This window comes from Phyllobates terribilis, unplaced genomic scaffold, assembly GCF_046119375.1.
Source record: "Phyllobates terribilis strain yellow unplaced genomic scaffold, ASM4611937v1 Scaffold_420__1_contigs__length_1611072, whole genome shotgun sequence".
Lineage (NCBI taxonomy): Eukaryota > Metazoa > Chordata > Amphibia > Anura > Dendrobatidae > Phyllobates > Phyllobates terribilis.
The window spans coordinates 956791-970698 of record NW_027363180.1 but is presented as its reverse complement, the minus strand read 5'-3'; positions in this window follow the sequence as shown (position 1 = coordinate 970698).

Here is a 13908-nt window from a genome sequence, read left to right as displayed (position 1 = left end):
GGAAGTCATTAAGTGGGTGCGTCAATGTACTGTGTGTGCTAGATCTAAGTCTTCACATGCTCCTGCTGCCGGGTTGCTTTGCCCTCTGGAGGTTCCTAGTGCTCCTTGGACGCATCTTGCTATGGATTTTATTACTGACCTTCCTGCCTCTGAGGGTTTCACTGTTATCTGGGTGGTCGTGGACCGTTTTAGCAAGATGTGTCACTTGGTTCCCTTCATCAAACTGCCCTGCGCCAGGACACTCGCTAAGGCTTTTGTTAAAGAAATTGTCAGGCTCCATGGCGTTCCTTCCGACATTGTTTCCGATAGGGGACCTCAGTTCGTGGCTCGTTTTTGGCGTGCCTTTTGTGACAGGTTGGGAGTCCATTTGTCATTTTCGTCTGGTTATCATCCTGAGTCTAATGGACAGACAGAAAGAAAGAACCAGGATGTTGAACAGTTTTTGCGTTGTTTTGTGGCTGACAATCAAGAGGGGTGGTCTGAGTTTCTGCCACTGGCTGAATTTGCTCTTAACAACCATACATCCTCTTCTGCTGGGTGTTCTCCTTTTTTTTGTTGTACTGGGAGACATCCGTCGTTTGGGTCATTCTCCAAATTGGTATCGGCTGTGCCGGAGGAGGAGAATTTTTCCGATGATTTGGAGAGAGTTTGGACTGATGTACGTCGTAACCTTCAAGAGGCCAACAAAAAATCCAAGAGGTACTTTGACAGGAAACGTCAAGAGGTTTTGTTTACTGTTGGTGACATGGTTTGGTTGTCTTCTAGGAATCTGCGGTTGAGGATTCCTTTTAAGAAATTGGGCCCGAAGTTTGTAGGTCCGTTTAAGGTGCTTCAGGTAGCTAACCAATCTGCTGTTAGGTTGGAGGTTCCTACCTCCTGGAAGATTAATCGGTGTTTCATGTTTCCTTATTGAAAAAAGCTGATGTTTCTGATAGGGACGCCACTGTCTCTGTTCCTCCGGTGGAGGAAGAAGGTGAATATGAAATTTCTCGCATTCTTAATTCTAGATGGCATAGAGGGAGATTGCAGTATCTCGTCGCTTGGAAGGGTTTCGGTCCCGAGGATAACTCCTGGGTAAGGGCGGATGATGTCTCTGCTCCTAGACTTGTCGGAGCGTTTCACAGGAGGTTTCCTGATAGACCTGGGCCTGGAGGATCCGGAGGATCCTCATTGAAGAGGGGGTACTGTTAGAACCCTCCTGTTAGTTTTTTCTATTTTGCTGGTCACATGACTTTTTGCCTATATAATCCAGCTCCGCCCTCCTGGCCTTGCAGGACTTCAGTGTTACATTTACTCTTAAGCTAGCCAGGTGCCTTGTACCTTACTCTGTAGTTTGCTTGGTCTTTTGACCACTAGTACTTCTGTTTGTTTGTTTGTCTTTGCTCTGTTACAATTTCTGCTAGGAGGTGTCCAACTATATCCCAGTCCTTAGTTCTTGTAGGGACCCCTCCCTTATATCTATAGGTCAGCGTTCGGACTAGCCGAGGACTTAGGCGGGTCTGTTCACAAGGAACAGGTCCTCCGCTGCATCGTAGGGAATCAGCTTAGTCCTATGGTAGGGACAGTTTTCCTTTCTTTCCTTAGTGTTTGTAGCAGTTCATAACAGCTCCCTGCATTCCACCGGTATGGGGCCACTCAATATTCCCACCGCGTGAAGGAGGAAGACTTAACAACCATCATGATCAATCCCCTACCTCACCACAGCTGGGCCAAGACCCAAGATAGTGACCCTGCAGTCCGCATGGTGAAAGACCTGCTGACCCGAGAAGACGTCCGTCTAGATCCGGATGCCCCAGAGGAAGCCAAGCAGCTATGGAAAGAGAAGAGCAGGCTGTTCCTCTATGAAGGTAAGCTGTGCAGAAGACTCGTCAACCACCGGACGCACGAGCTGACCTGGCAAGTCGTCCCATGGCGAGATGCAGCTATGGTCCTGGAGGCTTACCATGACAGAGCGGGGCACTTCGGCTGGAAGAAACTGGAGTTCCTGCTAAGAGGACGGTTCTTCTGGATCAGCATGAGAGGGGCTGTAGAGAAGTGGTGCAGAGACTGTGGCCCTTGTAATCTAAGGAGGAAGGACCGCACCAGCCAGAAGACACCCTTGAGGCCCATCGTCACCAAGCAGCCTCTTGAGCTGGTAGCTCTGGACCACGTCAAATTGGCTCCAAGCCGGTCAGGATACGTTTATGCCCTGACAATCATGGACCACTATTCCCGATTTCTAGTGGTGGTCCCGGTAAAAGACTTGACAGCTCAAACGGCGGCCAGAGCCTTCCAGCAAACCTTCTGCCACCCACACGGGTATCCAGAACAGGTCCTGACAGACCAAGGTCCTGCATTCGAGGAAAAAATCTTCCAAGAGTTCTGCAACCTCTATGGCTGTAAGAAGATTCGGACAACGCCTTACCACCCACAAACCAACGGGATGTGTGAGAAAATGAACAATATAGTCATTGATCTCATGAAGACGTTGCCCCTGGAGGAATGCAGCCTGTGGCCAGAAAAACTGCCGGACCTGATAGACTTATACAACCATATCCCGGTGAATGCTACAAACTGCACCCCGGCTTACCTGATGAGAGCTAGACCAGGTAAGCTGCCCATAGACCTGGAGATGGGAGTCCTAACACCCAAGGACACCTCCCCAGATGCGGACTGGGATACGGAAAGGCGACTGCAGTACAAGAAGGTACAGGAGAGTGTGGAGAAGAGCCTGGCCCAGGCGAGACAAAAGCAAGAGAGGCTCTTCAACCAACACGTCCCTGCTTGTCCCCTGGAACCTGGTGAGCAGGTTCTGAAGCGAAAGAGAAGGCTACACAAGCTGGATGAACAGTGGGAAAGGGAACCCTACACAGTACTGCAGTCTGATCACGACAACCCGAAGGTGTGCGTGGTCACTAAGGATGGAGAAGAAACCACTAGTACCGTCTCCAGAGACCACCTAAAAATGTGCCCCGAGCAACTCCGTAGTGCAGAAGAGGATCAAAGTGACCTTGAACCCGCAGAGGACAAGGAAGAAATGATCAGCACCATTCTCGGAGAATTCCCTAAGTCCTGGACTCGAATAAACGGTGCCATAGTGGTACCCGTCCTGCATTTCCTGCAACCGGCTCAGCAACAACCTACACCAGAGCAGGAAGGTGGAGAAGAACAAGCAGTTCCAGAGGCAGAAGGGCCTGTACCAGCAGCCCAGGAGAGTCAACCCTCTGCTGACAGTGAGCCTGCCATGCCTGCGGTAAGCCAGAGGACCCGCAGACAGCTGCCTGCCCTGCCTGTAAGTTTAGCCAGTGACTGCACCCCGAGCGCTAGTGAGAAAAACCAGATTAGACCACCACCAGACAGTGGGTTACGTAGGTCAACCCGAAGCACTAAGGGGCAAATGCCAGCTCGCTGGAATATCTAAGTGGATAATGTATGTATTTAATGTGTTATGTTGTACCCTGGTTATTAATTATGTTTTTCTAGTTTTTCTAGCTCATGGACTGACAGGTTATGGACGATGAATAACCGGAACTATCATGTAGATAGTTGCAGTTGGTGCCTCTTGCGAAGACGGCCACGGAAGAAAAACCTGTCTGGCGTGGCCCCGTGTGGTCCAAAGTAGGTAGTTTTGCCTTGCAGCCACGCCCAACGTTTGGGGTTTGCTTTGGACAGGTCCCCACATCGCTCAAAGACTTCGCCTTGTTGGGTGAAATGGACACCCGGTCGCGGAAGCGCCGTTTCCTTAAGGACAAAATGCACTTGTACATATGTTATGTTGTTGTTTATAACCTATATTTGTGTTTCCTGTTAGTCCCGGAGTACTAAGTTTTACTAGGGGGGAATGTGTCACCCTGGCCTGGATGCCACAAATGTATAATAAAGCTGTGTCTGAGAGCAAGGGGGAGGTTCTCTGGTCAGGGACCATTAGCATGCAGCACCTCCTGTCCCAAGTCAGTAGGGGGAGCAGGCTGACCCTATAAAAGCTGGAACTGGGGGCAGGGTTAGAGAGTTCTGGACGACCTGTCTCTGGAGTGAGAGGTGTCCCAGAGAAGGGAGAGCCAGTTCAGCTGAAGCTGAGGAGGTCGTGTGGCAGTAGAGGAGCCACGAGCCAGGGACGGAAGGCGAGGAGAGCCTGTCCTGGCTGAGAGAGAAACTGATCTACCGGACTTGGTGTCCGAGGCTGTTAGGAATCCAAGTCCTACAGCAAATAACCAGCCCGCAGGGGACTGTATGTTCCTTGGCCTAAGAAGCCCGGAGGTTCCGCCACAGTAGAAGGGACCAGCAAAGCTGCACCAGGCCAAGAGTAGAAAGGGACCCAAATTGCAAGCCATACGGGCGAGAAGACACGGTGAGCTCAGGAACGTGGGCTGTTACACCACAAGGAGGGAAATAGCCAGAAAGAGCGCAGAGAGCATGGTAGGCCTTCACCCTCACCCTGACCAGGGCCAGCTTCCCACTTGTTCTCAGACATCCAGGCCCCCTCCTAGCCGGGACTGTTTTTGGGTCGTCTCACCTGTTCTAATAAAGACCCTGAACTGTTTAAGAGGCCTCCGTTTCCTGGCTATTGCGGTCAGAATCATCCCCTCCATCATCCATCTATATACTGCCCTGGGGCCACACTCCTCCCGTGGGGAGTTATACTACTTAGTGCTGCACACCTACATCTGCCCCAGCGGTCTGCACTGCAGCGGCGGTTAACCCTGACCGCAATCCACGGGTGGCGTAGTCGGACATTTAAAACCCTACAAATAGACTGCCACAACATTTGGTATGACCACCCTGAGCCATGGACCGGGTTGCCACTACTACCCCCATTATTTCCCTATTGCCCGGTTCCGGGCAACCCACGGCCCAGGGGGCGAGTCATATCCATAAGATAGGGCATCAATGTATGATCGGCCGGGGTCCTGCACGCAGCACCCCTGCCGATCAGAAGTTATCGGTGCTGGCGGCGGAGGCCACCGGCCGGAAGTACTTGCCTGCGGTGTTTGGCCATCCATCTGTAGTGGCCGCCGCGGGGTACTGCACATCCGCCTCCCATTCAATTGAATGGCAGTTTGATGTGCACTAACAAGTGCCGACCACTACAACATGGCGACCAGTCACCGGAAGGTAAGCACTTCCGGCCGGCGGCCACCGCCGGCACCGATAACAGCTGATGGCGGGGGTGCTGTGTGCGGGACCCCGGGCAAACATAAATTGATGCCCTATCCTATGGATATGGCATCAATGTGAAAGTAGTGGACAACCCCTTTAAAGCACAGTGGCCATGAGGTTTCTATAAAATCCCATCCACTTTGCTTGAACTGCAAAACACTCTGTTTTTGCCACAGCAAATAAATATTGTCAAAAACAAACCGAAAGCTCATTGTGGGAACATAACCCACAAGAGTACTATGGGGCCTGTGACTTCCTCCTCTATCATTCTTCCTCAGCATCTGACGTCTCAGCACAGCGGGCCTGATGACATCACTACATTGCACCCACTGCCCTGAGATGTGCAGGCGCTTCAGAATGCTTGCTGCATAGACCGGAGCAGCGGGGAACAAGGAGGAGAGGTGAGTATTTTTTTTTTTAAATCAATGAGCACATTTTGGTAGTCATAGTAATGTATAGAGGACCATGGGGAATTCATTATACTGTATGGAGGACGATGGAGGTGCATTATACTATATGGAGGACTATGGGGAGTGTATTATACTATATGGAGGACTATGGGTAGTGCATTATACTGTATGGAGGGCTATGGGTAGTGCATTATACAATATGGAGGACTATGGAAGTGCATTATACTACATTGAGGACTATGGGGAGTGCATTACACTACGTGGAGGACTATGGGAGTGCATTATACTATGTGGAGGACTATGGGGAGTGCATTATACTATATGGCGGAATATGGGGTGCATTATACTATATAGAGGTCTATGTGGAGTGCATTATACAGTATGGAGGACTATGTGGATTGCACTATACTATATGCAGGACTATGTATGTGCGTTTTTACCTGCAGATTTTCGGCATCTAATGAAAATCTATGGGGAAAATCCACACATAAAACTCAGCATACTCACAAGAGAAATTGACATGATGTGGATTTGATACACACACCGCAGCTCAGTTTACGCTGAATAAAATTAAAGCACAGTGGCCATGAGGTTTCTATAAATTCCATCCACTTTGCTTGAATTGTAAAACACTCAGTTTTTGCCACAGAAAATAATTAGTGTCAAAAGCAAACCAAAAGCTCATTGTTGGAACATAGGCCACGCGAGTACTATGGGGCCTGTGACTTCCTACTTCGTCATTCTTCCTCAGCATCTGACGTCTCAGTACAGCGGGCCCTATGACATCATTACATGGCATCCACTGCCCTGAGATGTGCAGGCACTTCAGAATGCTTGCTGCATAGACCTGAGCAGCGGAGAACATGGAGGAGAGGTGAGTATTTTTTTTTTAAATCAATGAACACATTGTGGTGGTCATAGTACTGTATAGAGGACTATGAGGAGTGCATTATACTGTATGGACTATATAGGACCATGGGGAGTGCATTATACTATATGGAGGACTATGGGGAGTGTGTTATACTATATGGAGGACTATGGGAGTGCATTATACTATATGGCGGATTATGGGGAGTGCATTATACTACATGGAGGACTATCGGCAGTGCCATATACTGTATGGAGGACTATGGGGAGTGCATCTTACTGTATGGAGCACTATGAGGAGTGCATTTTACTATATGGAGGAGTGCATTATGCTATATGGAGGACTATGGAGAGTGCATTATGCTATATGGAGAACAATGGGGAGTGCATTATACTATATGGAGGATTATGGGAAGTGCATTATAGTATATGGAGGAATATGGGGTGCATTATACTGTATGGAGGACTATGTGGATTGCATTATACTATATGCAGGACTATGGGGAGTGCATTATACTATATGGAAGACTATGGGGAGTGCATGATACTATATGGAGGACTATAGGGTTCAGCACACTATATAAAAGATTATGATTTTGCATTATACAATATGGAGGAATATGGGGCCCATTATAGTATATAGAGGGCTATGTGGGGGCTATTATAATATTTCGAGGGCTATGTGGGAGCCTTTATACTTTGTGGAGGGCTATGTGAGGGCCAATATACTGTATGCAAGCAATTATACAGTGTGAAGGTTTGAGTGGGGACCATCATACCATGTGGAGGGCCGTGGGGGTCATTGCACTGTTTGGTTGTACTGTTTGGAGAGCTAGTGGGGGCCATTATACAGCATGGCGAGGTGTGGGGCCATTATACTGTATGATGACCTATTATACTTTATAGAGGGCTGTGTGGGGGCCAAAGCTGGGGGATCACACTGTGTCACGGTCACCATACTTTGCCGGGGGAGTTGAAGTCGAGTACAGTAGGGTCATCATAATGTGCATGTCCAGGGTACTGTGAAAGAATTCACATACTGTGTTTGTTGGGCACTTTTGTTGGTATCATACTTTAAACATGCAATGAAAGAGGAATCTGGGGCTTCAGTAGGAGGAAAATTACTTTCTAAAGGCTGGAAAGTTGTGAGATATGCTCGTCTGTGACCCCGTCGAATGTTATTTTTTTTGTTGGGTGGGGGGCAACTAGCACTTCTGCTATGGGATCCCATGATTTCTATGTACACCCATGTCTATGGGCCTGTTTACATGCCAGTGTATTTTCACAGTCTTGGGGCTCATTCACCTGTTAGTTTCTGTGCTATTTTTTATTTTTTTCACAGGTAGCATGTGTACCTATGACAGTCTATGGGGATGCTCACATGCCCATGATTTTTCATTGAGATATGTTTTATATTGATTCAAGTGTCAGATCAAATTCATCAATGAAAGTGTCCGGGTCTGTTAAAAGATGGGCCAGAACTCGGATGAAGTTTGTCCGTTTTTGACTGACCGATGGGAAAAGTACTGATGTAATTCTGACCAACCTAAGGTAAAAATCACTGATTAAACTCGCTCCATTTTTCTCGCACATGAAAAAACCTGATGTCTGAATGAGGCCTAAGTGGTCCACACAAAATTATATACAGTATCACCAATGCAAGTCTATTAGGCCGCAAAAAATGTGGACAGCATTTGGATGTCATCTGTGTGCCAGTCATGAAATGGACTGTTGGTTATGAGAAGGGGGAGAAACATTCATCAGTTTTATTTTCAGCTGAGAAAAGCTAATGAACCCTGACCAAACTGTGATGAAACTGATCAAAAACACTCATCACACTTACACCATTTTTGTGAGTAGAAGACATATCACTGTTGTATAATTCAGCACTTTACACACTACAGGGTTAACCCAACAGATTAGCTATGTAGCATCCAGAAGGCGGGAGGAGAAGAGTTAATATAAAGCTCAGTCCCAGGTTTGCCTTTAGAGTAATTAGTTTGGAGGAGTAGAGCAACATGGAGCAGGGTGATGGCTCCACATTCCCTCTTATCCCTCAAGGAGGAGGATAGGAATTTGTCCTGATCCTCCTCCGCTGCAGCCGGCTGTGCAGGATGGGAAAGCATGAAGATGATGGGAATGTGCACTACACGGAAGGAAGATGTGTAAGGTAACTGGAACAATGAGGCCCACAGGGGAGTTATTGCCCTGTATGGAGGGGAACATACTATAGGTAAAACTGCCACCAATGGATAATGACCGATCAGTAAAGATGAGCAAGACTTTTGAAACTTACATTTGCAGAGTTTTCCCAGGAAATTCCATTCTCTGCAAATGTCTTCCAAAGCCTCTACTTGCCCCGAAAAACATGTATGACGCCATTCCCTTTTTTCCTTAACACACTAATCCCCTTCACTGCATTGATGTCGCCCTCTCTGTCTGTCTGTTTTCTATCATGTTTCATGGCTTTCTCTCCCTATTTCTATGGCTAGGCTGTGAGCTGTGATGTACTTTTCTCTATCCAGGTTCACCACAAAATGGCTGCTTCCTTTCCTGCTTCTGCTTTTATACTTGCTATAATAGTCCTTCTTAATTGTCTGAGCTATACTATGTTAGGCCTCATTCACATGTGCAGGGTTTAAACATGTACGTGAAAAAATGGTACCGGTGTCCTCAGTTTTCGATCAGTGTTTTTCACCGATGGATAAAGAAATTACAAAGCTTCTCCTATACAATGTTAAACTTGTACAGGACACTGATGGCACACTGACCGACCCATAGACCACTATTGGACCTCCGTGTCATCCGTGCTGCTGGAAAAAAAATGGACATGGCTCTGTGTGTTCTGTATGGACACAAGGGGTGTGTAAAAACACTGGTGTGTGAATAGCACCATACATTGAGTACACGTTCTATCCATTAAAACTGCTACAACTCGTGCGTGCAATGCAGATGAGACCTAATATGATGGCAGCAAGGCATTCTGGGAAAGCCCGTCTTCTCTGACTGATGCAATCTTCTGCAATGTCTCAAAAGGTGACATTCATTTTAGGCACAAAAATTCAACATGAATTTGATTCCCGTTGAATGGATTCGCTCAGATCTAGTCATCAGAAAATGTTTAAATTAGTTTGTTTTCCGTGTGTTTTTTTAATGTTTTCATACTTTCTTCTCACAATCTTGCAGTTTTCACACTGGCCACCAGGGCTATTTTACACATTTACTTCTGTCCTTTCTGGAAGAATTTTCAGCAAAGCTTTTTATCAGAGGCCGGATTACAATGACCGGTAACATACAGCTGATAACGCAGGTTCCACCAATCACAGTTGATGTCACACCTGACCTTACTCCCCTTCACCCAATGATCTTTGTACAAGCTCATTGGACGCTTCAATGCAAAACAGAGGCCCTGACTTCAGACCGGTGGTGTTCATGCTAATCTTGATGAGGTCGGTGTGCTAGAGTCATGCAGAGGTCAATGAATCCGGACTATCAGAGAACTAGCGAGCGCCTTGTGTGTCTCCATGTGTGCCTTGCCAATAATCTTACTCCAGTCAGTGACTGGAGTAAGATATGTCGCACAGAGAATGCCACAGCTTATAAAATTTTGCTGGTGCCCACTTTATCAGGGCTGGGTGAAAATGGAGTGTGAACGCTAAAAAGTCACAATTTCAGCCCAGCTTTGAGTTGCGCTAAAACTTTGTGACTTTTCAAAGCTTTTTGCACTAGTATTCTGGCTTTGAATGAGGCTCATAGTGTCTAAGTGAGTTTATTGCTGTTAATGTAGATTTCCTGAAAGAACAGGACATATGAACATAGAATAGCCTCAGTGGTCAGTGTAAAAAATTCTAAGATTTCTAATTTTAAATATAAATTTTGATATGGGAAAATATTGCCAACTTTTTTGAATGCATTTAAAGAAAACTTTTTTTATGATGCCTCCCCTTTAATTTTGCTTAAGAAAATTTGGAGCTCTGAATCTGAAAAACTGAGCACCAACTACTATGAGGATTTACTGTTAGAAATGAATGAAAGGCAGATAAATTCAGAATAACATTTAATGTTTTATATGAATTTGACCCCTTTGCATATATGGGCGTAACTGTACGTCCGCGCTGAGGTGAACGCATGTGGAGGCGGCTCAGGAGCTGAACTCCTTCCACACGTGTCTGATGCAGACTGAAATAAAGGGGTTGTCCATTACTCAGACAACCCCTTCTTAATTACGGTTTCAATCATGTGAAATAGCAGCTATGCTCTCCTCTGGTGCGGGCGCCATTCCAGTGATGTCGGCGTCTGGTCTCCTGGAGCATGCATGACATATCACGGGAACCCTGCAGCCGACGCCATTCCAGTGATGTCTATGTCTGGTCTCCTGGAGCATGCATGACATATCACGGGAACCCTGCAGCCAACGCCATTCCAGTGATGTCTGTGTCTGGTCTCCTGGGGCATGTGTAGCACCCCGAGGGTTTGGTTGCTACAGGGGTATTGCACCTCAACCAGAGGTGTGATATTCCACTCCCAGGTAAGGATGGAGTGTGGACCAGGGCTCAGTTAGCTGCACACGCACACACTCCCCATTTCCGGGGGAAAGCTCAATGGTGCTCCCATTTTTGCAGGGACAACTGACCATGTCCCTGGCTGGAGTGGGGAGGGGGTAGAGAACCCAGTGGTGTAGGAGCAGAAGGGGACGGTTTCTGGAGCATAGGAAGGAGCGCATTGGGTGCAGGTCACCTGAGCTCAGCACAGAGAAGCAGATATAAGGTGGGAGCCATCTCCAGTCTAGGAGAATAGTAGGAGTAGTAAGAGAGAGAGCTGACAGGGAGCAGCAGCTCAGCCTGAGCTCAGCTCCATGAGGCAGGCCTAGAGAGAAGGCCGGGGCCAGAGAGAAGAAGAGAAGAAGGAAGGAAGGAGAAGAGACAGAGGAGTGGAAGGGCTCCAGAAACAAGAAGGCAGGAGGGATCCTAAGAGTGCAGAACGGCCAGCAACCATTGCAAACCCCATTATACCGGGTGAAAGGGTCAGGCCCGTACCGGATCCCTAAGTTGGTGGAGGCGAATCTACCCTCAGCCAAGAACCGGAGGTTGTGACCATTTATTGGTGCGACCCCCCGCTAAACCTGCTAGGGAGGCACCATATAGGATAGCGGGAAGTGAAGGCCAATGCTTACCCGACACGGTCCGCGGTAGCCGGACAGAAGTCAGGACACTGGTGGGGCATGAGAGGCCAGAGAAAGGACAGAAGGGGGTCCTGTGCCATACTCCTGAATTGCCTGGGGGTTGACCGAGCTCCTCACCTGGTGGACACAGCACGGCTCGGGCAGTCCTTGCTGACAGAAGTGACTTGGATATCAACTGTGAGTAAAACACCCTGGACTGCATCATTGGACTCTGTCATTTATGCTGCGCCTGCACCATCACCCCCAGCATTCACTTTCACTGCCCTGAGGCTACACTTTTCCCATGGGGAGTTATCCTATCCCTGTGCTGCACACTAATACCAGCCTCAGCGGTCTGCCTCGCAGCGGCGGTTATCTCTGACCGCAATCCACGGGTGGCGTAGTCGGACATTCACAAAACTATAAATAGACTGCCACAGCATTTGGTCTGACCACCCTGAGCCACGGGATCGGGTTGCCACTACTACCCCCATCAGCACCGTACACTAGAAGGCCTAGTTCCGGGTACCCCACGGCTCAGGGGGCGAGTCACATGCATGACTAATCATAGGATCCCTGCAGCCAATCAGTGACTGTGACTCACCCCCTGGGCCGTGGGGCACTTGGAACCGGGCTTCAGTGTGATGATGGGGGTAGTAGTGGCAACCTGATCCCGTGGCTCAGGGTGGTCAGACCAAATGTTGTGACAATCTATTTGTAGGGTTTTGAATGTCAGACTACGCCACCTGTGGATTGCGGTCAGGGAGGACCGCCGCTGCAAGGCAGACCGCTGAGGCTGATGTACATATGCAGCACAGGGATAGGATAACTCCCCACGGGAAGAGTGTAGCCTCAGAGCAGGTAATAGGATGCTGGGGGTGATGGTGCAGGCCGCAATAATAAAGGTCCAGAGTCTACTTCAAACAGTCCAGGGTCTTTATTGTAGGTGGTACTTATGACCCAACAGGAGTACAGGGTAGGAATGGGCCTGGGTGTCTGAGAACATTCAGGCGAGCCCCACTGGTCAGGGTGAGTGGGTAGGCCTACCGTTCTCTCTGCCCTTGCTGACTATCTCCCCCTTTAGTGGTGTGATAGCCCACGTCCCTGAGCTGGCCGTGTACTACGCCTGTATGGCTTGCGACTCGGGCCTTAGGTACCTGTTGCTTCTCTGTGCTGTACCAGTCCCTCTGTGTGGCGGAGCCTCCAGGCTTCTCAGGCCCAGGGATCTAAAATCCCTCGCAGGTAGGTTATCTGCTGCCGGGCTTGCAACCCTGACAGCCTCGGATCCCAGTGTCCGGTTATGTAGTTCTCTCTCTCAGGGTCCCTTCTGCCTTCTTGTTTCTGGAGCCTTTCTACTCCTCTTTCTCTCCACCTTTCTTCCTTCCTTCTCCTTCTCCTCTTCCCCTTCCTGGCCCCGGCCTCTTCTCTAGGCCTGCCTCGTGGAGCTGAGCCCAAGCTGAGCCTCAGCTCCCTGTCAGCCCTCTCTGGCTGAACTTCTTCCCTCTCTGAACTAACCGACTGAACACTCTCCTAAGATGGCCCCCACCTTTTATCTGCTTCACTGTGTCTGAGCTCAGGTGACCTGCAACCAATGAGCTCCTTCCTATGCTCCAGAAACCGTCCCCTTCTGCTCCTGCATCACCGGGTTCTCTCCCCCCTCCCCACTCCAGCCAGGGACATGGTCAGTTGTGCCTGCAATAAATGGGAGCATCTGCGAACTGTCCCCCGGAAATGAGGAGTGTGTGTATGCAGCTAACTGAGCCTTGGTCCATACTCCATCCTTACCTGGGAGTGGAATATCACACCTCTGGTTAAGGTGCAATACCCCTGTAGCGACCGAACCCTCTGGGCGCTACAACTGCATCACTCTCTCATCCTTTGAACAGAACTGACAGCCAGAGAGCAGCAGCAGATTACACTTCTTTAGGGTGTCCCTTTCGTCTGAAGGAAGTGAGCGTGAAATGGCTACTGACTGCGTGATATGAGGTCACTCGAGTCCTGGGAGACTAAGCGCAGACTTGGGTAGAACAGCAACAGCACAAAAGGTGATTATAGCTGTTTTATATGTAGGAAATATTGTGATTGAGAGCTGTTTGAGTAGTGGACAACCCTTTCTATATAGCTGACATTTTATCTCTAACAGTCGCAGTCAGAGCTTCGTTTCGGCCGCAGCTGTTAACCATTTAAATGCCGCTGGCTCCCATTGGCGCTCTGGGATGAGGCCGATGAGTTAAAATGAAAGCTGGTGGCATGCTGAAGGTCCCTGTCTCGACTATATTTGAACTGATCTGAATCAGAGCTTTGAAGGAAACTGGTATTTTCACTATATAGCAT